Source organism: Ambystoma mexicanum, chromosome 6p (assembly GCF_040938575.1).
Source record: "Ambystoma mexicanum isolate Mex_15411 chromosome 6p, UKY_AmexF1_1, whole genome shotgun sequence".
NCBI classification, from domain to species: Eukaryota; Metazoa; Chordata; class Amphibia; order Caudata; family Ambystomatidae; genus Ambystoma; species Ambystoma mexicanum.
This window is the reverse complement of record NC_090935.1, coordinates 31,056,500-31,074,668: the sequence shown is the minus strand read 5'-3', so window position 1 is coordinate 31,074,668 and position 18,169 is coordinate 31,056,500. Positions and strand designations below refer to the sequence as shown.

Here is an 18,169-nt window from a genome sequence, read left to right as displayed (position 1 = left end):
AGGCGCCTGACTAGGAGTCAGAAGGTTGTGGGTTCCACTGCCATCCGGCTGGGCTCCCAACTCTGTGCTTTGTTTCTTTGAATTACATTTAAATTCCCTTGGCCTTCACTGCTCGCAATAGACTTTTGATTTTATGTGGGGCGGGCCCGGTTGCACAGCAAGGAAACACCAGGCGCCATCTCGAAGCACCACCAGTAGGGGTCCCTCCAGAAGGCCCCAACAAGCAGCAGATGATTTCTATGCATGTGTGCGTCCTGTCCTTCAATGGGTGGGGGTTGGCTTGTGTTGGACACAGTCCCAGGGCAGCCCTTCACGTCCCTGATCGGCCACGATCGGCCAGAGACCTCTCTCTGTGAGCGCCGCAGGCGAGCCTTCTCGGGACCTCAGCAACTGAGGGGCACATTTCCAAATGAGGGAGACATTTCCAGAAAGCGCACCAGGGAACGGCTCGGCCTCTGCTTCGTGGCCTAACCCAGCCTGGTCCTTCTCCAACCATCTGGGAGCTGTCCAAAAGCCGGTGGGCCTGGCGGAATGGGCTCCCAGCAGGCCCTGGCTGACTGGTGATTTGCATACACACAGACACACGCACGCACGCACACTCTCTCTCGTGCTATCTGCTGCCTTTCAGACCCTGCCACCCCTCGCTTGCTTTAAAGGAGCAGTTGGCGAATGACACTGAGCAAAGAATGCACAAGTGGGTAAAGAGATCACACACCTAGAGGCAGCCAGCTCTCATGAAGAGTAGGGCCTAGAAGCAGTGAAGCTTGAGGGGCTGTGCGCTCTTTGCCATGAGCCCCTAGAGGCGGATCATATAGAAAGCGCTATATAGAAATGAGCAGCCAGCAGAGGACAAGGCAGCCGCTCTCGGTGCAGCACAGCACAGAGAGGATCAAGAGAAACGGGAAGGGCTTCCGCGGCAGCGAGCAAGCACAAGACCAGCACGGGAGCGGGGCCCCTTTTATTCTGTCAATAAAAGGTATTTCTCTCCTGGCACGCACGTGTCTAAAAATATGGAACGCTTCACGAATTTGCGTGTCATCCTTGCGCAGGGGCCATGCTAATCTTCTCTGTATCGTTCCAATTTTAGTATATGTGCTGCCGAAGCGAGCACACACTTGGGGCTGAACTGGCCAGTGTATAAAAGCCAGCGCATCGGCTGCCTTTTGACCTAGGTTGACTTGTTATGCTCTAACTTTGGCAAGAAACTGTTTGGTTCTGGGGCCGGTATGGAACCAAGAGGCAAAGACCAACGACCCAAGCTTCCTCGCTGCTGGTTTGGCCCAAAAGGAAAGGTTCCGTGTGCTTGGCTATTGCAATGCAGGAAAGAAAGGATCATGGTCCAGGCTGCATGCAAAGTGGCACCTCCCGTCATAATGCCTGGGAGATGGGTGCTGTGTGCCTGGACGCATCACAATAGTCCCACAAGCCAGAGAAAAGCCAGAGGGCCTGTGAGGGTTTGCTTGGGGGGGGCCCTGTTGAATTCCAGGATAGGCAAGGTGAGGCAGCGGCCTAGTGCGCGGACCCCCGAGAGCCCCGGATTGCTGCTGCCCCCGCCTTCAAGCCAGAGATGCATTTTCAAACCGATGTAAGTTTACGTTTGGCTGCTGGCTTCAGCGACGGTGGCTTCAAAGTCCCGCCGGGTCTGCTTTCCTTTGGTAGGGCCAGGAAGCCTCTTACAACAGGTATTGGCTGCCTGTCGCCTGCTTTTATCAACTGTGCCAGGACGTGAGCCTTGTGTGTTACAAAATCAGGACAGCAGGCATTGCAGTGGCTCCTGCTTCAGAAAGGCACCTTGAAGAACAGCACTAGGAGCTAACGGAGGGCACCAGGGGTATGGGGGCCAGTGGTGCAATGGATAAGGCGCCTGACTAGGAGTCAGAAGGTTGTGGGTTCCACTGCCATCCGGCTGGGCTCCCAACTCTGTGCTTTGTTTCTTTGAATTACATTTAAATTCCCTTGGCCTTCACTGCTCGCAATAGACTTTTGATTTTATGTGGGGCGGGCCCGGTTGCACAGCAAGGAAACACCAGGCGCCATCTCGAAGCACCACCAGTAGGGGTCCCTCCAGAAGGCCCCAACAAGCAGCAGATGATTTCTATGCATGTGTGCGTCCTGTCCTTCAATGGGTGGGGGTTGGCTTGTGTTGGACACAGTCCCAGGGCAGCCCTTCACGTCCCTGATCGGCCACGATCGGCCAGAGACCTCTCTGGTGAGCGCCGCAGGCGAGCCTTCTCGGGACCTCAGCAACTGAGGGGCACATTTCCAAATGAGGGAGACATTTCCAGAAAGCGCACCAGGGAACGGCTCGGCCTCTGCTTCGTGGCCTAACCCAGCCTGGTCCTTCTCCAACCATCTGGGAGCTGTCCAAAAGCCGGTGGGCCTGGCGGAATGGGCTCCCAGCAGGCCCTGGCTGACTGGTGATTTGCATACACACAGACACACGCACGCACGCACACTCTCTCTCGTGCTATCTGCTGCCTTTCAGACCCTGCCACCCCTCGCTTGCTTTAAAGGAGCAGTTGGCGAATGACACTGAGCAAAGAATGCACAAGTGGGTAAAGAGATCACACACCTAGAGGCAGCCAGCTCTCATGAAGAGTAGGGCCTAGAAGCAGTGAAGCTTGAGGGGCTGTGCGCTCTTTGCCATGAGCCCCTAGAGGCGGATCATATAGAAAGCGCTATATAGAAATGAGCAGCCAGCAGAGGACAAGGCAGCCGCTCTCGGTGCAGCACAGCACAGAGAGGATCAAGAGAAACGGGAAGGGCTTCCGCGGCAGCGAGCAAGCACAAGACCAGCACGGGAGCGGGGCCCCTTTTATTCTGTCAATAAAAGGTATTTCTCTCCTGGCACGCACGTGTCTAAAAATATGGAACGCTTCACGAATTTGCGTGTCATCCTTGCGCAGGGGCCATGCTAATCTTCTCTGTATCGTTCCAATTTTAGTATATGTGCTGCCGAAGCGAGCACACACTTGGGGCTGAACTGGCCAGTGTATAAAAGCCAGCGCATCGGCTGCCTATTGACCTAGGTTGACTTGTTATGCTCTAACTTTGGCAAGAAACTGTTTGGTTCTGGGGCCGGTATGGAACCAAGAGGCAAAGACCAACGACCCAAGCTTCCTCGCTGCTGGTTTGGCCCAAAAGGAAAGGTTCCGTGTGCTTGGCTATTGCAATGCAGGAAGAAAGGATCATGGTCCAGGCTGCATGCAAAGTGGCACCTCCCGTCATAATGCCTGGGTGATGGGTGCTGTGTGCCTGGACGCATCACAATAGTCCCACAAGCCAGAGAAAAGCCAGAGGGCCTGTGAGGGTTTGCTTGGGGGGGGCCCTGTTGAATTCCAGGATAGGCAAGGTGAGGCAGCGGCCTAGTGCGCGGACCCCCGAGAGCCCCGGATTGCTGCTGCCCCCGCCTTCAAGCAAGAGATGCATTTTCAAACCGATGTAAGTTTACGTTTGGCTGCTGGCTTCAGCGACGGTGGCTTCAAAGTCCCGCCGGGTCTGCTTTCCTTTGGTAGGGCCAGGAAGCCTCTTACAACAGGTATTGGCTGCCTGTCGCCTGCTTTTATCAACTGTGCCAGGACGTGAGCCTTGTGTGTTACAAAATCAGGACAGCAGGCATTGCAGTGGCTCCTGCTTCAGAAAGGCACCTTGAAGAACAGCACTAGGAGCTAACGGAGGGCACCAGGGGTATGGGGGCCAGTGGTGCAATGGATAAGGCGCCTGACTAGGAGTCAGAAGGTTGTGGGTTCCTCTGCCATCCGGCTGGGCTCCCAACTCTGTGCTTTGTTTCTTTGAATTACATTTAAATTCCCTTGGCCTTCACTGCTCGCAATAGACTTTTGATTTTATGTGGGGCGGGCCCGGTTGCACAGCAAGGAAACACCAGGCGCCATCTCGAAGCACCACCAGTAGGGGTCCCTCCAGAAGGCCCTAACAAGCAGCAGATGATTTCTATGCATGTGTGCGTCCTGTCCTTCAATGGGTGGGGGTTGGCTTGTGTTGGACACAGTCCCAGGGCAGCCCTTCACGTCCCTGATCGGCCACGATCGGCCAGAGACCTCTCTGTGAGCGCCGCAGGCGAGCCTTCTCGGGACCTCAGCAACTGAGGGGCACATTTCCAAATGAGGGAGACATTTCCAGAAAGCGCACCAGGGAACGGCTCAGCCTCTGCTTCGTGGCCTAACCCAGCCTGGTCCTTCTCCAACCATCTGGGAGCTGTCCAAAAGCCGGTGGGCCTGGCGGAATGGGCTCCCAGCAGGCCCTGGCTGACTGGTGATTTGCATACACACAGACACACGCACGCACGCACACTCTCTCTCGTGCTATCTGCTGCCTTTCAGACCCTGCCACCCCTCGCTTGCTTTAAAGGAGCAGTTGGCGAATGACACTGAGCAAAGAATGCACAAGTGGGTAAAGAGATCACACACCTAGAGGCAGCCAGCTCTCATGAAGAGTAGGGCCTAGAAGCAGTGAAGCTTGAGGGGCTGTGCGCTCTTTGCCATGAGCCCCTAGAGGCGGATCATATAGAAAGCGCTATATAGAAATGAGCAGCCAGCAGAGGACAAGGCAGCCGCTCTCGGTGCAGCACAGCACAGAGAGGATCAAGAGAAACGGGAAGGGCTTCCGCGGCAGCGAGCAAGCACAAGACCAGCACGGGAGCGGGGCCCCTTTTATTCTGTCAATAAAAGGTATTTCTCTCCTGGCACGCACGTGTCTAAAAATATGGAACGCTTCACGAATTTGCGTGTCATCCTTGCGCAGGGGCCATGCTAATCTTCTCTGTATCGTTCCAATTTTAGTATATGTGCTGCCGAAGCGAGCACACACTTGGGGCTGAACTGGCCAGTGTATAAAAGCCAGCGCATCGGCTGCCTATTGACCTAGGTTGACTTGTTATGCTCTAACTTTGGCAAGAAACTGTTTGGTTCTGGGGCCGGTATGGAACCAAGAGGCAAAGACCAACGACCCAAGCTTCCTCGCTGCTGGTTTGGCCCAAAAGGAAAGGTTCCGTGTGCTTGGCTATTGCAATGCAGGAAGAAAGGATCATGGTCCAGGCTGCATGCAAAGTGGCACCTCCCGTCATAATGCCTGGGTGATGGGTGCTGTGTGCCTGGACGCATCACAATAGTCCCACAAGCCAGAGAAAAGCCAGAGGGCCTGTGAGTGTTTGCTTGGGGGGGGCCCTGTTGAATTCCAGGATAGGCAGGGTGAGGCAGCGGCCTAGTGCGCGGACCCCCGAGAGCCCCGGATTGCTGCTGCCCCCGCCTTCAAGCCAGAGATGCATTTTCAAACCGATGTAAGTTTACGTTTGGCTGCTTGCTTCAGCGACGGTGGCTTCAAAGTCCCGCCGGGTCTGCTTTCCTTTGGTAGGGCCAGGAAGCCTCTTACAACAGGTATTGGCTGCCTGTCGCCTGCTTTTATCAACTGTGCCAGGACGTGAGCCTTGTGTGTTACAAAATCAGGACAGCAGGCATTGCAGTGGCTCCTGCTTCAGAAAGGCACCTTGAAGAACAGCACTAGGAGCTAACGGAGGGCACCAGGGGTATGGGGGCCAGTGGTGCAATGGATAAGGCGCCTGACTAGGAGTCAGAAGGTTGTGGGTTCCACTGCCATCCGGCTGGGCTCCCAACTCTGTGCTTTGTTTCTTTGAATTACATTTAAATTCCCTTGGCCTTCACTGCTCGCAATAGACTTTTGATTTTATGTGGGGCGGGCCCGGTTGCACAGCAAGGAAACACCAGGCGCCATCTCGAAGCACCACCAGTAGGGGTCCCTCCAGAAGGCCCCAACAAGCAGCAGATGATTTCTATGCATGTGTGCGTCCTGTCCTTCAATGGGTGGGGGTTGGCTTGTGTTGGACACAGTCCCAGGGCAGCCCTTCACGTCCCTGATCGGCCAGAGACCTCTCTGGTGAGCGCCGCAGGCGAGCCTTCTCGGGACCTCAGCAACTGAGGGGCACATTTCCAAATGAGGGAGACATTTCCAGAAAGCGCACCAGGGAACGGCTCAGCCTCTGCTTCGTGGCCTAACCCAGCCTGGTCCTTCTCCAACCATCTGGGAGCTGTCCAAAAGCCGGTGGGCCTGGCGGAATGGGCTCCCAGCAGGCCCTGGCTGACTGGTGATTTGCATACACACAGACACACGCACGCACGCACACTCTCTCTCGTGCTATCTGCTGCCTTTCAGACCCTGCCACCCCTCGCTTGCTTTAAAGGAGCAGTTGGCGAATGACACTGAGCAAAGAATGCACAAGTGGGTAAAGAGATCACACACCTAGAGGCAGCCAGCTCTCATGAAGAGTAGGGCCTAGAAGCAGTGAAGCTTGAGGGGCTGTGCGCTCTTTGCCATGAGCCCCTAGAGGCGGATCATATAGAAAGCGCTATATAGAAATGAGCAGCCAGCAGAGGACAAGGCAGCCGCTCTCGGTGCAGCACAGCACAGAGAGGATCAAGAGAAACGGGAAGGGCTTCCGCGGCAGCGAGCAAGCACAAGACCAGCACGGGAGCGGGGCCCCTTTTATTCTGTCAATAAAAGGTATTTCTCTCCTGGCACGCACGTGTCTAAAAATATGGAACGCTTCACGAATTTGCGTGTCATCCTTGCGCAGGGGCCATGCTAATCTTCTCTGTATCGTTCCAATTTTAGTATATGTGCTGCCGAAGCGAGCACACACTTGGGGCTGAACTGGCCAGTGTATTAAAGCCAGCGCATCGGCTGCCTATTGACCTAGGTTGACTTGTTATGCTCTAACTTTGGCAAGAAACTGTTTGGTTCTGGGGCCGGTATGGAACCAAGAGGCAAAGACCAACGACCCAAGCTTCCTCGCTGCTGGTTTGGCCCAAAAGGAAAGGTTCCGTGTGCTTGGCTATTGCAATGCAGGAAGAAAGGATCATGGTCCAGGCTGCATGCAAAGTGGCACCTCCCGTCATAATGCCTGGGTGATGGGTGCTGTGTGCCTGGACGCATCACAATAGTCCCACAAGCCAGAGAAAAGCCAGAGGGCCTGTGAGGGTTTGCTTGGGGGGGGGGCCTGTTGAATTCCAGGATAGGCAAGGTGAGGCAGCGGCCTAGTGCGCGGACCCCCGAGAGCCCCGGATTGCTGCTGCCCCCGCCTTCAAGCCAGAGATGCATTTTCAAACCGATGTAAGTTTACGTTTGGCTGCTGGCTTCAGCGACGGTGGCTTCAAAGTCCCGCCGGGTCTGCTTTCCTTTGGTAGGGCCAGGAAGCCTCTTACAACAGGTATTGGCTGCCTGTCGCCTGCTTTTATCAACTGTGCCAGGACGTGAGCCTTGTGTGTTACAAAATCAGGACAGCAGGCATTGCAGTGGCTCCTGCTTCAGAAAGGCACCTTGAAGAACAGCACTAGGAGCTAACGGAGGGCACCAGGGGTATGGGGGCCAGTGGTGCAATGGATAAGGCGCCTGACTAGGAGTCAGAAGGTTGTGGGTTCCACTGCCATCCGGCTGGGCTCCCAACTCTGTGCTTTGTTTCTTTGAATTACATTTAAATTCCCTTGGCCTTCACTGCTCGCAATAGACTTTTGATTTTATGTGGGGCGGGCCCGGTTGCACAGCAAGGAAACACCAGGCGCCATCTCGAAGCACCACCAGTAGGGGTCCCTCCAGAAGGCCCCAACAAGCAGCAGATGATTTCTATGCATGTGTGCGTCCTGTCCTTCAATGGGTGGGGGTTGGCTTGTGTTGGACACAGTCCCAGGGCAGCCCTTCACGTCCCTGATCGGCCAGAGACCTCTCTGTGAGCGCCGCAGGCGAGCCTTCTCGGGACCTCAGCAACTGAGGGGCACATTTCCAAATGAGGGAGACATTTCCAGAAAGCGCACCAGGGAACGGCTCGGCCTCTGCTCCGTGGCCCAACCCAGCCTGGTCCTTCTCCAACCATCTGGGAGCTGTCCAAAAGCCGGTGGGCCTGGCGGAATGGGCTCCCAGCAGGCCCTGGCTGACTGGTGATTTGCATACACACAGACACACGCACGCACACTCTCTCTCGTGCTATCTGCTGCCTTTCAGACCCTGCCACCCCTGCTTGCTTTAAAGGAGCAGTTGGCGAATGACACTGAGCAAAGAATGCACAAGTGGGTAAAGAGATCACATACCTAGAGGCAGCCAGCTCTCATGAAGAGTAGGGCCTAGAAGCAGTGAAGCTTGAGGGGCTGTGCGCTCTTTGCCATGAGCCCCTAGAGGCGGATCATATAGAAAGCGCTATATAGAAATGAGCAGCCAGCAGAGGACAAGGCAGCCGCTCTCGGTGCAGCACAGCACAGAGAGGATCAAGAGAAACGGGAAGGGCTTCCGCGGCAGCGAGCAAGCACAAGACCAGCACGGGAGCGGGGCCCCTTTTATTCTGTCAATAAAAGGTATTTCTCTCCTGGCACGCACGTGTCTAAAAATATGGAACGCTTCACGAATTTGCGTGTCATCCTTGCGCAGGGGCCATGCTAATCTTCTCTGTATCGTTCCAATTTTAGTATATGTGCTGCCGAAGCGAGCACACACTTGGGGCTGAACTGGCCAGTGTATAAAAGCCAGCGCATCGGCTGCCTATTGACCTAGGTTGACTTGTTATGCTCTAACTTTGGCAAGAAACTGTTTGGTTCTGGGGCCGGTATGGAACCAAGAGGCAAAGACCAACGACCCAAGCTTCCTCGCTGCTGGTTTGGCCCAAAAGGAAAGGTTCCGTGTGCTTGGCTATTGCAATGCAGGAAGAAAGGATCATGGTCCAGGCTGCATGCAAAGTGGCACCTCCCGTCATAATGCCTGGGTGATGGGTGCTGTGTGCCTGGACGCATCACAATAGTCCCACAAGCCAGAGAAAAGCCAGAGGGCCTGTGAGGGTTTGCTTGGGGGGGGCCCTGTTGAATTCCAGGATAGGCAAGGTGAGGCAGCGGCCTAGTGCGCGGACCCCCGAGAGCCCCGGATTGCTGCTGCCCCCGCCTTCAAGCCAGAGATGCATTTTCAAACCGATGTAAGTTTACGTTTGGCTGCTGGCTTCAGCGACGGTGGCTTCAAAGTCCCGCCGGGTCTGCTTTCCTTTGGTAGGGCCAGGAAGCCTCTTACAACAGGTATTGGCTGCCTGTCGCCTGCTTTTATCAACTGTGCCAGGACGTGAGCCTTGTGTGTTACAAAATCAGGACAGCAGGCATTGCAGTGGTTCCTGCTTCAGAAAGGCACCTTGAAGAACAGCACTAGGAGCTAACGGAGGGCACCAGGGGTATGGGGGCCAGTGGTGCAATGGTTAAGGCGCCTGACTAGGAGTCAGAAGGTTGTGGGTTCCACTGCCATCCGGCTGGGCTCCCAACTCTGTGCTTTGTTTCTTTGAATTACATTTAAATTCCCTTGGCCTTCACTGCTCGCAATAGACTTTTGATTTTATGTGGGGCGGGCCCGGTTGCACAGCAAGGAAACACCAGGCGCCATCTTGAAGCACCACCAGCAGGGGTCCCTCCAGAAGGCCCCAACAAGCAGCAGATGATTTCTATGCATGTGTGCGTCCTGTCCTTCAATGGGTGGGGGTTGGCTTGTGTTGGACACAGTCCCAGGGCAGCCCTTCACGTCCCTGATCGGCCAGAGACCTCTCTATGAGCGCCCCAGGTGAGCCTTCTCGGGACCTCAGCAACTGAGGGGCACATTTCCAAATGAGGGAGACATTTCCAGAAAGCGCACCAGGGAACGGCTCGGCCTCTGCTCCGTGGCCCAGCCCAGCCTGGTCCTTATCCAACCATCTGGGAGCTGTCCAAAAGCCGGTGGGCCAAGCGGAATGGGCTCCCAGCAGGCCCTGGCTGACTGGTGATTTGCATACACACAGACACACGCACGCACACTCTCTCTCGTGCTATCTGCTGCCTTTCAGACCCTGCCACCCCTGCTTGCTTTAAAGGAGCAGTTGGCGAATGACACTGAGCAAAGAATGCACAAGTGGGTAAAGAGATCACACACCTAGAGGCAGCCAGCTCTCATGAAGAGTAGGGCCTAGAAGCAGTGAAGCTTGAGGGGCTGTGCGCTCTTTGCCATGAGCCCCTAGAGGCGGGTCATATAGAAAGCGCTATATCGAAATGAGCAGCCAGCAGAGGACAAGGCAGCCGCTCTCGGTGCAGCACAGCACAGAGAGGATCAAGAGAAACGGGAAGGGCTTCCGCGGCAGCGAGCAAGCACAAGACCAGCACGGGAGCGGGGCCCCTTTTATTCTGTCAATAAAAGGTATTTCTCTCCTGGCACGCACGTGTCTAAAAATATGGAACGCTTCACGAATTTGCGTGTCATCCTTGCGCAGGGGCCATGCTAATCTTCTCTGTATCGTTCCAATTTTAGTATATGTGCTGCCGAAGCGAGCACACACTTGGGGCTGAACTGGCCAGTGTATAAAAGCCAGCGCATCGGCTGCCTCTTGACCTAGGTTGACTTGTTATGCTCTAACTTTGGCAAGAAACTATTTGGTTCTGGGGCCGGGATGAAAGCAAGAGGCAAAGACCAACGACCCAAGCTTCCTCGCTGCTGGTTTGGCCCAAAAGGAAAGGTTCCGTGTGCTTGGCTATTGCAATGCAGGAAGAAAGGATCATGGTCCAGGCTGCATGCAAAGTGGCACCTCCCGTCATAATGCCTGGGTGATGGGTGCTGTGTGCCTGGACGCATCACAATAGTCCCACAAGCCAGAGAAAAGCCAGAGGGCCTGTGAGGGTTTGCTTGGGGGGGCACTGTTGAGTTCCAGGATAAGGCAAGGTGAGGCAGCGGCCTAGTGCGCGGACCCCCGAGAGCCCCGGATTGCTGCTGCCCCCGCCTTCAAGCCAGAGATGCATTTTCAAACCGATGTAAGTTTACGTTTGGCTGCTGGCTTCAGCGACGGTGGCTTCAAAGTCCCGCCGGGTCTGCTTTCCTTTGGTAGGGCCAGGAAGCCTCTTACAACAGGTATTGGCTGCCTGTCGCCTGCTTTTATCAACTGTGCCAGGACGTGAGCCTTGTGTGTTACAAAATCAGGACAGCAGGCATTGCAGTGGCTCCTGCTTCAGAAAGGCACCTTGAAGAACAGCACTAGGAGCTAACGGAGGGCACCAGGGGTATGGGGGCCAGTGGTGCAATGGATAAGGCGCCTGACTAGGAGTCAGAAGGTTGTGGGTTCCACTGCCATCCGGCTGGGCTCCCAACTCTGTGCTTTGTTTCTTTGAATTACATTTAAATTCCCTTGGCCTTCACTGCTCGCAATAGACTTTTGATTTTATGTGGGGCGGGCCCGGTTGCACAGCAAGGAAACACCAGGCGCCATCTTGAAGCACCACCAGCAGGGGTCCCTCCAGAAGGCCCCAACAAGCAGCAGATGATTTCTATGCATGTGTGCGTCCTGTCCTTCAATGGGTGGGGGTTGGCTTGTGTTGGACACAGTCCCAGGGCAGCCCTTCACGTCCCTGATCGGCCACGATCGGCCAGAAACCTCTCTGGTGAGCGCCGCAGGCGAGCCTTCTCGGGACCTCAGCAACTGAGGGGCACATTTCCAAATGAGGGAGACATTTCCAGAAAGCGCACCAGGGAACGGCTCGGCCTCTGCTTCGTGGCCTAACCCAGCCTGGTCCTTCTCCAACCATCTGGGAGCTGTCCAAAAGCCGGTGGGCCTGGCGGAATGGGCTCCCAGCAGGCCCTGGCTGACTGGTGATTTGCATACACACAGACACACGCACGCACGCACACTCTCTCTCGTGCTATCTGCTGCCTTTCAGACCCTGCCACCCCTCGCTTGCTTTAAAGGAGCAGTTGGCGAATGACACTGAGCAAAGAATGCACAAGTGGGTAAAGAGATCACACACCTAGAGGCAGCCAGCTCTCATGAAGAGTAGGGCCTAGAAGCAGTGAAGCTTGAGGGGCTGTGCGCTCTTTGCCATGAGCCCCTAGAGGCGGATCATATAGAAAGCGCTATATAGAAATGAGCAGCCAGCAGAGGACAAGGCAGCCGCTCTCGGTGCAGCACAGCACAGAGAGGATCAAGAGAAACGGGAAGGGCTTCCGCGGCAGCGAGCAAGCACAAGACCAGCACGGGAGCGGGGCCCCTTTTATTCTGTCAATAAAAGGTATTTCTCTCCTGGCACGCACGTGTCTAAAAATATGGAACGCTTCACGAATTTGCGTGTCATCCTTGCGCAGGGGCCATGCTAATCTTCTCTGTATCGTTCCAATTTTAGTATATGTGCTGCCGAAGCGAGCACACACTTGGGGCTGAACTGGCCAGTGTATAAAAGCCAGCGCATCGGCTGCCTATTGACCTAGGTTGACTTGTTATGCTCTAACTTTGGCAAGAAACTGTTTGGTTCTGGGGCCGGTATGGAACCAAGAGGCAAAGACCAACGACCCAAGCTTCCTCGCTGCTGGTTTGGCCCAAAAGGAAAGGTTCCGTGTGCTTGGCTATTGCAATGCAGGAAGAAAGGATCATGGTCCAGGCTGCATGCAAAGTGGCACCTCCCGTCATAATGCCTGGGTGATGGGTGCTGTGTGCCTGGACGCATCACAATAGTCCCACAAGCCAGAGAAAAGCCAGAGGGCCTGTGAGGGTTTGCTTGGGGGGGGCCCTGTTGAATTCCAGGATAGGCAAGGTGAGGCAGCGGCCTAGTGCGCGGACCCCCGAGAGCCCCGGATTGCTGCTGCCCCCGCCTTCAAGCCAGAGATGCATTTTCAAACCGATGTAAGTTTACGTTTGGCTGCTGGCTTCAGCGACGGTGGCTTCAAAGTCCCGCCGGGTCTGCTTTCCTTTGGTAGGGCCAGGAAGCCTCTTACAACAGGTATTGGCTGCCTGTCGCCTGCTTTTATCAACTGTGCCAGGACGTGAGCCTTGTGTGTTACAAAATCAGGACAGCAGGCATTGCAGTGGCTCCTGCTTCAGAAAGGCACCTTGAAGAACAGCACTAGGAGCTAACGGAGGGCACCAGGGGTATGGGGGCCAGTGGTGCAATGGATAAGGCGCCTGACTAGGAGTCAGAAGGTTGTGGGTTCCACTGCCATCCGGCTGGGCTCCCAACTCTGTGCTTTGTTTCTTTGAATTACATTTAAATTCCCTTGGCCTTCACTGCTCGCAATAGACTTTTGATTTTATGTGGGGCGGGCCCGGTTGCACAGCAAGGAAACACCAGGCGCCATCTCGAAGCACCACCAGTAGGGGTCCCTCCAGAAGGCCCCAACAAGCAGCAGATGATTTCTATGCATGTGTGCGTCCTGTCCTTCAATGGGTGGGGGTTGGCTTGTGTTGGACACAGTCCCAGGGCAGCCCTTCACGTCCCTGATCGGCCACGATCGGCCAGAGACCTCTCTGGTGAGCGCCGCAGGCGAGCCTTCTCGGGACCTCAGCAACTGAGGGGCACATTTCCAAATGAGGGAGACATTTCCAGAAAGCGCACCAGGGAACGGCTCGGCCTCTGCTTCGTGGCCTAACCCAGCCTGGTCCTTCTCCAACCATCTGGGAGCTGTCCAAAAGCCGGTGGGCCTGGCGGAATGGGCTCCCAGCAGGCCCTGGCTGACTGGTGATTTGCATACACACAGACACACGCACGCACGCACACTCTCTCTCGTGCTATCTGCTGCCTTTCAGACCCTGCCACCCCTCGCTTGCTTTAAAGGAGCAGTTGGCGAATGACACTGAGCAAAGAATGCACAAGTGGGTAAAGAGATCACACACCTAGAGGCAGCCAGCTCTCATGAAGAGTAGGGCCTAGAAGCAGTGAAGCTTGAGGGGCTGTGCGCTCTTTGCCATGAGCCCCTAGAGGCGGATCATATAGAAAGCGCTATATAGAAATGAGCAGCCAGCAGAGGACAAGGCAGCCGCTCTCGGTGCAGCACAGCACAGAGAGGATCAAGAGAAACGGGAAGGGCTTCCGCGGCAGCGAGCAAGCACAAGACCAGCACGGGAGCGGGGCCCCTTTTATTCTGTCAATAAAAGGTATTTCTCTCCTGGCACGCACGTGTCTAAAAATATGGAACGCTTCACGAATTTGCGTGTCATCCTTGCGCAGGGGCCATGCTAATCTTCTCTGTATCGTTCCAATTTTAGTATATGTGCTGCCGAAGCGAGCACACACTTGGGGCTGAACTGGCCAGTGTATAAAAGCCAGCGCATCGGCTGCCTATTGACCTAGGTTGACTTGTTATGCTCTAACTTTGGCAAGAAACTGTTTGGTTCTGGGGCCGGTATGGAACCAAGAGGCAAAGACCAACGACCCAAGCTTCCTCGCTGCTGGTTTGGCCCAAAAGGAAAGGTTCCGTGTGCTTGGCTATTGCAATGCAGGAAGAAAGGATCATGGTCCAGGCTGCATGCAAAGTGGCACCTCCCGTCATAATGCCTGGGTGATGGGTGCTGTGTGTCTGGACGCATCACAATAGTCCCACAAGCCAGAGAAAAGCCAGAGGGCCTGTGAGGGTTTGCTTGGGGGGGGCCCTGTTGAGTTCCAGGATAGGCAAGGTGAGGCAGCGGCCTAGTGCGCGGACCCCCGAGAGCCCCGGATTGCTGCTGCCCCCGCCTTCAAGCCAGAGATGCATTTTCAAACCGATGTAAGTTTACGTTTGGCTGCTGGCTTCAGCGACGGTGGCTTCAAAGTCCCGCCGGGTCTGCTTTCCTTTGGTAGGGCCAGGAAGCCTCTTACAACAGGTATTGGCTGCCTGTCGCCTGCTTTTATCAACTGTGCCAGGACGTGAGCCTTGTGTGTTACAAAATCAGGACAGCAGGCATTGCAGTGGCTCCTGCTTCAGAAAGGCACCTTGAAGAACAGCACTAGGAGCTAACGGAGGGCACCAGGGGTATGGGGGCCAGTGGTGCAATGGATAAGGCGCCTGACTAGGAGTCAGAAGGTTGTGGGTTCCACTGCCATCCGGCTGGGCTCCCAACTCTGTGCTTTGTTTCTTTGAATTACATTTAAATTCCCTTGGCCTTCACTGCTCGCAATAGACTTTTGATTTTATGTGGGGCGGGCCCGGTTGCACAGCAAGGAAACACCAGGCGCCATCTCGAAGCACCACCAGTAGGGGTCCCTCCAGAAGGCCCTAACAAGCAGCAGATGATTTCTATGCATGTGTGCGTCCTGTCCTTCAATGGGTGGGGGTTGGCTTGTGTTGGACACAGTCCCAGGGCAGCCCTTCACGTCCCTGATCGGCCACGATCGGCCAGAGACCTCTCTGTGAGCGCCGCAGGCGAGCCTTCTCGGGACCTCAGCAACTGAGGGGCACATTTCCAAATGAGGGAGACATTTCCAGAAAGCGCACCAGGGAACGGCTCAGCCTCTGCTTCGTGGCCTAACCCAGCCTGGTCCTTCTCCAACCATCTGGGAGCTGTCCAAAAGCCGGTGGGCCTGGCGGAATGGGCTCCCAGCAGGCCCTGGCTGACTGGTGATTTGCATACACACAGACACACGCACGCACGCACACTCTCTCTCGTGCTATCTGCTGCCTTTCAGACCCTGCCACCCCTCGCTTGCTTTAAAGGAGCAGTTGGCGAATGACACTGAGCAAAGAATGCACAAGTGGGTAAAGAGATCACACACCTAGAGGCAGCCAGCTCTCATGAAGAGTAGGGCCTAGAAGCAGTGAAGCTTGAGGGGCTGTGCGCTCTTTGCCATGAGCCCCTAGAGGCGGATCATATAGAAAGCGCTATATAGAAATGAGCAGCCAGCAGAGGACAAGGCAGCCGCTCTCGGTGCAGCACAGCACAGAGAGGATCAAGAGAAACGGGAAGGGCTTCCGCGGCAGCGAGCAAGCACAAGACCAGCACGGGAGCGGGGCCCCTTTTATTCTGTCAATAAAAGGTATTTCTCTCCTGGCACGCACGTGTCTAAAAATATGGAACGCTTCACGAATTTGCGTGTCATCCTTGCGCAGGGGCCATGCTAATCTTCTCTGTATCGTTCCAATTTTAGTATATGTGCTGCCGAAGCGAGCACACACTTGGGGCTGAACTGGCCAGTGTATAAAAGCCAGCGCATCGGCTGCCTATTGACCTAGGTTGACTTGTTATGCTCTAACTTTGGCAAGAAACTGTTTGGTTCTGGGGCCGGTATGGAACCAAGAGGCAAAGACCAACGACCCAAGCTTCCTCGCTGCTGGTTTGGCCCAAAAGGAAAGGTTCCGTGTGCTTGGCTATTGCAATGCAGGAAGAAAGGATCATGGTCCAGGCTGCATGCAAAGTGGCACCTCCCGTCATAATGCCTGGGTGATGGGTGCTGTGTGCCTGGACGCATCACAATAGTCCCACAAGCCAGAGAAAAGCCAGAGGGCCTGTGAGTGTTTGCTTGGGGGGGGCCCTGTTGAATTCCAGGATAGGCAGGGTGAGGCAGCGGCCTAGTGCGCGGACCCCCGAGAGCCCCGGATTGCTGCTGCCCCCGCCTTCAAGCCAGAGATGCATTTTCAAACCGATGTAAGTTTACGTTTGGCTGCTTGCTTCAGCGACGGTGGCTTCAAAGTCCCGCCGGGTCTGCTTTCCTTTGGTAGGGCCAGGAAGCCTCTTACAACAGGTATTGGCTGCCTGTCGCCTGCTTTTATCAACTGTGCCAGGACGTGAGCCTTGTGTGTTACAAAATCAGGACAGCAGGCATTGCAGTGGCTCCTGCTTCAGAAAGGCACCTTGAAGAACAGCACTAGGAGCTAACGGAGGGCACCAGGGGTATGGGGGCCAGTGGTGCAATGGATAAGGCGCCTGACTAGGAGTCAGAAGGTTGTGGGTTCCACTGCCATCCGGCTGGGCTCCCAACTCTGTGCTTTGTTTCTTTGAATTACATTTAAATTCCCTTGGCCTTCACTGCTCGCAATAGACTTTTGATTTTATGTGGGGCGGGCCCGGTTGCACAGCAAGGAAACACCAGGCGCCATCTCGAAGCACCACCAGTAGGGGTCCCTCCAGAAGGCCCCAACAAGCAGCAGATGATTTCTATGCATGTGTGCGTCCTGTCCTTCAATGGGTGGGGGTTGGCTTGTGTTGGACACAGTCCCAGGGCAGCCCTTCACGTCCCTGATCGGCCACGATCGGCCAGAGACCTCTCTGTGAGCGCCGCAGGCGAGCCTTCTCGGGACCTCAGCAACTGAGGGGCACATTTCCAAATGAGGGAGACATTTCCAGAAAGCGCACCAGGGAACGGCTCAGCCTCTGCTTCGTGGCCTAACCCAGCCTGGTCCTTCTCCAACCATCTGGGAGCTGTCCAAAAGCCGGTGGGCCTGGCGGAATGGGCTCCCAGCAGGCCCTGGCTGACTGGTGATTTGCATACACACAGACACACGCACGCACGCACACTCTCTCTCGTGCTATCTGCTGCCTTTCAGACCCTGCCACCCCTCGCTTGCTTTAAAGGAGCAGTTGGCGAATGACACTGAGCAAAGAATGCACAAGTGGGTAAAGAGATCACACACCTAGAGGCAGCCAGCTCTCATGAAGAGTAGGGCCTAGAAGCAGTGAAGCTTGAGGGGCTGTGCGCTCTTTGCCATGAGCCCCTAGAGGCGGATCATATAGAAAGCGCTATATAGAAATGAGCAGCCAGCAGAGGACAAGGCAGCCGCTCTTGGTGCAGCACAGAGAGGATCAAGAGAAACGGGAAGGGCTTCCGCGGCAGCGAGCAAGCACAAGACCAGCACGGGAGCGGGGCCCCTTTTATTCTGTCAATAAAAGGTATTTCTCTCCTGGCACGCACGTGTCTAAAAATATGGAACGCTTCACGAATTTGCGTGTCATCCTTGCGCAGGGGCCATGCTAATCTTCTCTGTATCGTTCCAATTTTAGTATATGTGCTGCCGAAGCGAGCACACACTTGGGGCTGAACTGGCCAGTGTATAAAAGCCAGCGCATCGGCTGCCTATTGACCTAGGTTGACTTGTTATGCTCTAACTTTGGCAAGAAACTGTTTGGTTCTGGGGCCGGTATGGAACCAAGAGGCAAAGACCAACGACCCAAGCTTCCTCGCTGCTGGTTTGGCCCAAAAGGAAAGGTTCCGTGTGCTTGGCTATTGCAATGCAGGAAGAAAGGATCATGGTCCAGGCTGCATGCAAAGTGGCACCTCCCGTCATAATGCCTGGGTGATGGGTGCTGTGTGCCTGGACGCATCACAATAGTCCCACAAGCCAGAGAAAAGCCAGAGGGCCTGTGAGGGTTTGCTTGGGGGGGGCCCTGTTGAATTCCAGGATAGGCAAGGTGAGGCAGCGGCCTAGT

The 18,169-nt window shown here is 55.3% G+C and overlaps 10 non-coding genes across 10 annotated transcripts; all 10 read right to left on the bottom strand.

Moving 5' to 3' along the window:
• Positions 1 to 1,004: 1,004 nt before the first annotated feature.
• Positions 1,005 to 1,111, bottom strand: LOC138512122 (U6 spliceosomal RNA). Its single transcript, XR_011280988.1, has one exon. It is a non-coding gene; the product is annotated as a U6 spliceosomal RNA (small nuclear RNA).
• A 1,750-nt stretch (positions 1,112 to 2,861) lies between these two features.
• LOC138512121 (U6 spliceosomal RNA) lies at positions 2,862 to 2,968 on the bottom strand. Its single transcript, XR_011280987.1, has one exon. It is a non-coding gene; the product is annotated as a U6 spliceosomal RNA (small nuclear RNA).
• Positions 2,969 to 4,716: 1,748 nt separating this feature from the next.
• LOC138512120 (U6 spliceosomal RNA) lies at positions 4,717 to 4,823 on the bottom strand. Its single transcript, XR_011280986.1, has one exon. It is a non-coding gene; the product is annotated as a U6 spliceosomal RNA (small nuclear RNA).
• Positions 4,824 to 6,562: 1,739 nt separating this feature from the next.
• On the bottom strand, positions 6,563 to 6,669 carry LOC138512119 (U6 spliceosomal RNA). The gene has a single exon (XR_011280985.1). It is a non-coding gene; the product is annotated as a U6 spliceosomal RNA (small nuclear RNA).
• A 1,734-nt stretch (positions 6,670 to 8,403) lies between these two features.
• Positions 8,404 to 8,510, bottom strand: LOC138512118 (U6 spliceosomal RNA). The gene has a single exon (XR_011280984.1). It is a non-coding gene; the product is annotated as a U6 spliceosomal RNA (small nuclear RNA).
• A 1,733-nt stretch (positions 8,511 to 10,243) lies between these two features.
• On the bottom strand, positions 10,244 to 10,350 carry LOC138512117 (U6 spliceosomal RNA). Its single transcript, XR_011280983.1, has one exon. It is a non-coding gene; the product is annotated as a U6 spliceosomal RNA (small nuclear RNA).
• A 1,749-nt stretch (positions 10,351 to 12,099) lies between these two features.
• On the bottom strand, positions 12,100 to 12,206 carry LOC138512115 (U6 spliceosomal RNA). Its single transcript, XR_011280982.1, has one exon. It is a non-coding gene; the product is annotated as a U6 spliceosomal RNA (small nuclear RNA).
• A 1,749-nt stretch (positions 12,207 to 13,955) lies between these two features.
• LOC138512114 (U6 spliceosomal RNA) lies at positions 13,956 to 14,062 on the bottom strand. The gene has a single exon (XR_011280981.1). It is a non-coding gene; the product is annotated as a U6 spliceosomal RNA (small nuclear RNA).
• Positions 14,063 to 15,810: 1,748 nt separating this feature from the next.
• Positions 15,811 to 15,917, bottom strand: LOC138512113 (U6 spliceosomal RNA). The gene has a single exon (XR_011280980.1). It is a non-coding gene; the product is annotated as a U6 spliceosomal RNA (small nuclear RNA).
• A 1,743-nt stretch (positions 15,918 to 17,660) lies between these two features.
• On the bottom strand, positions 17,661 to 17,767 carry LOC138512112 (U6 spliceosomal RNA). Its single transcript, XR_011280979.1, has one exon. It is a non-coding gene; the product is annotated as a U6 spliceosomal RNA (small nuclear RNA).
• Positions 17,768 to 18,169: the final 402 nt, after the last annotated feature.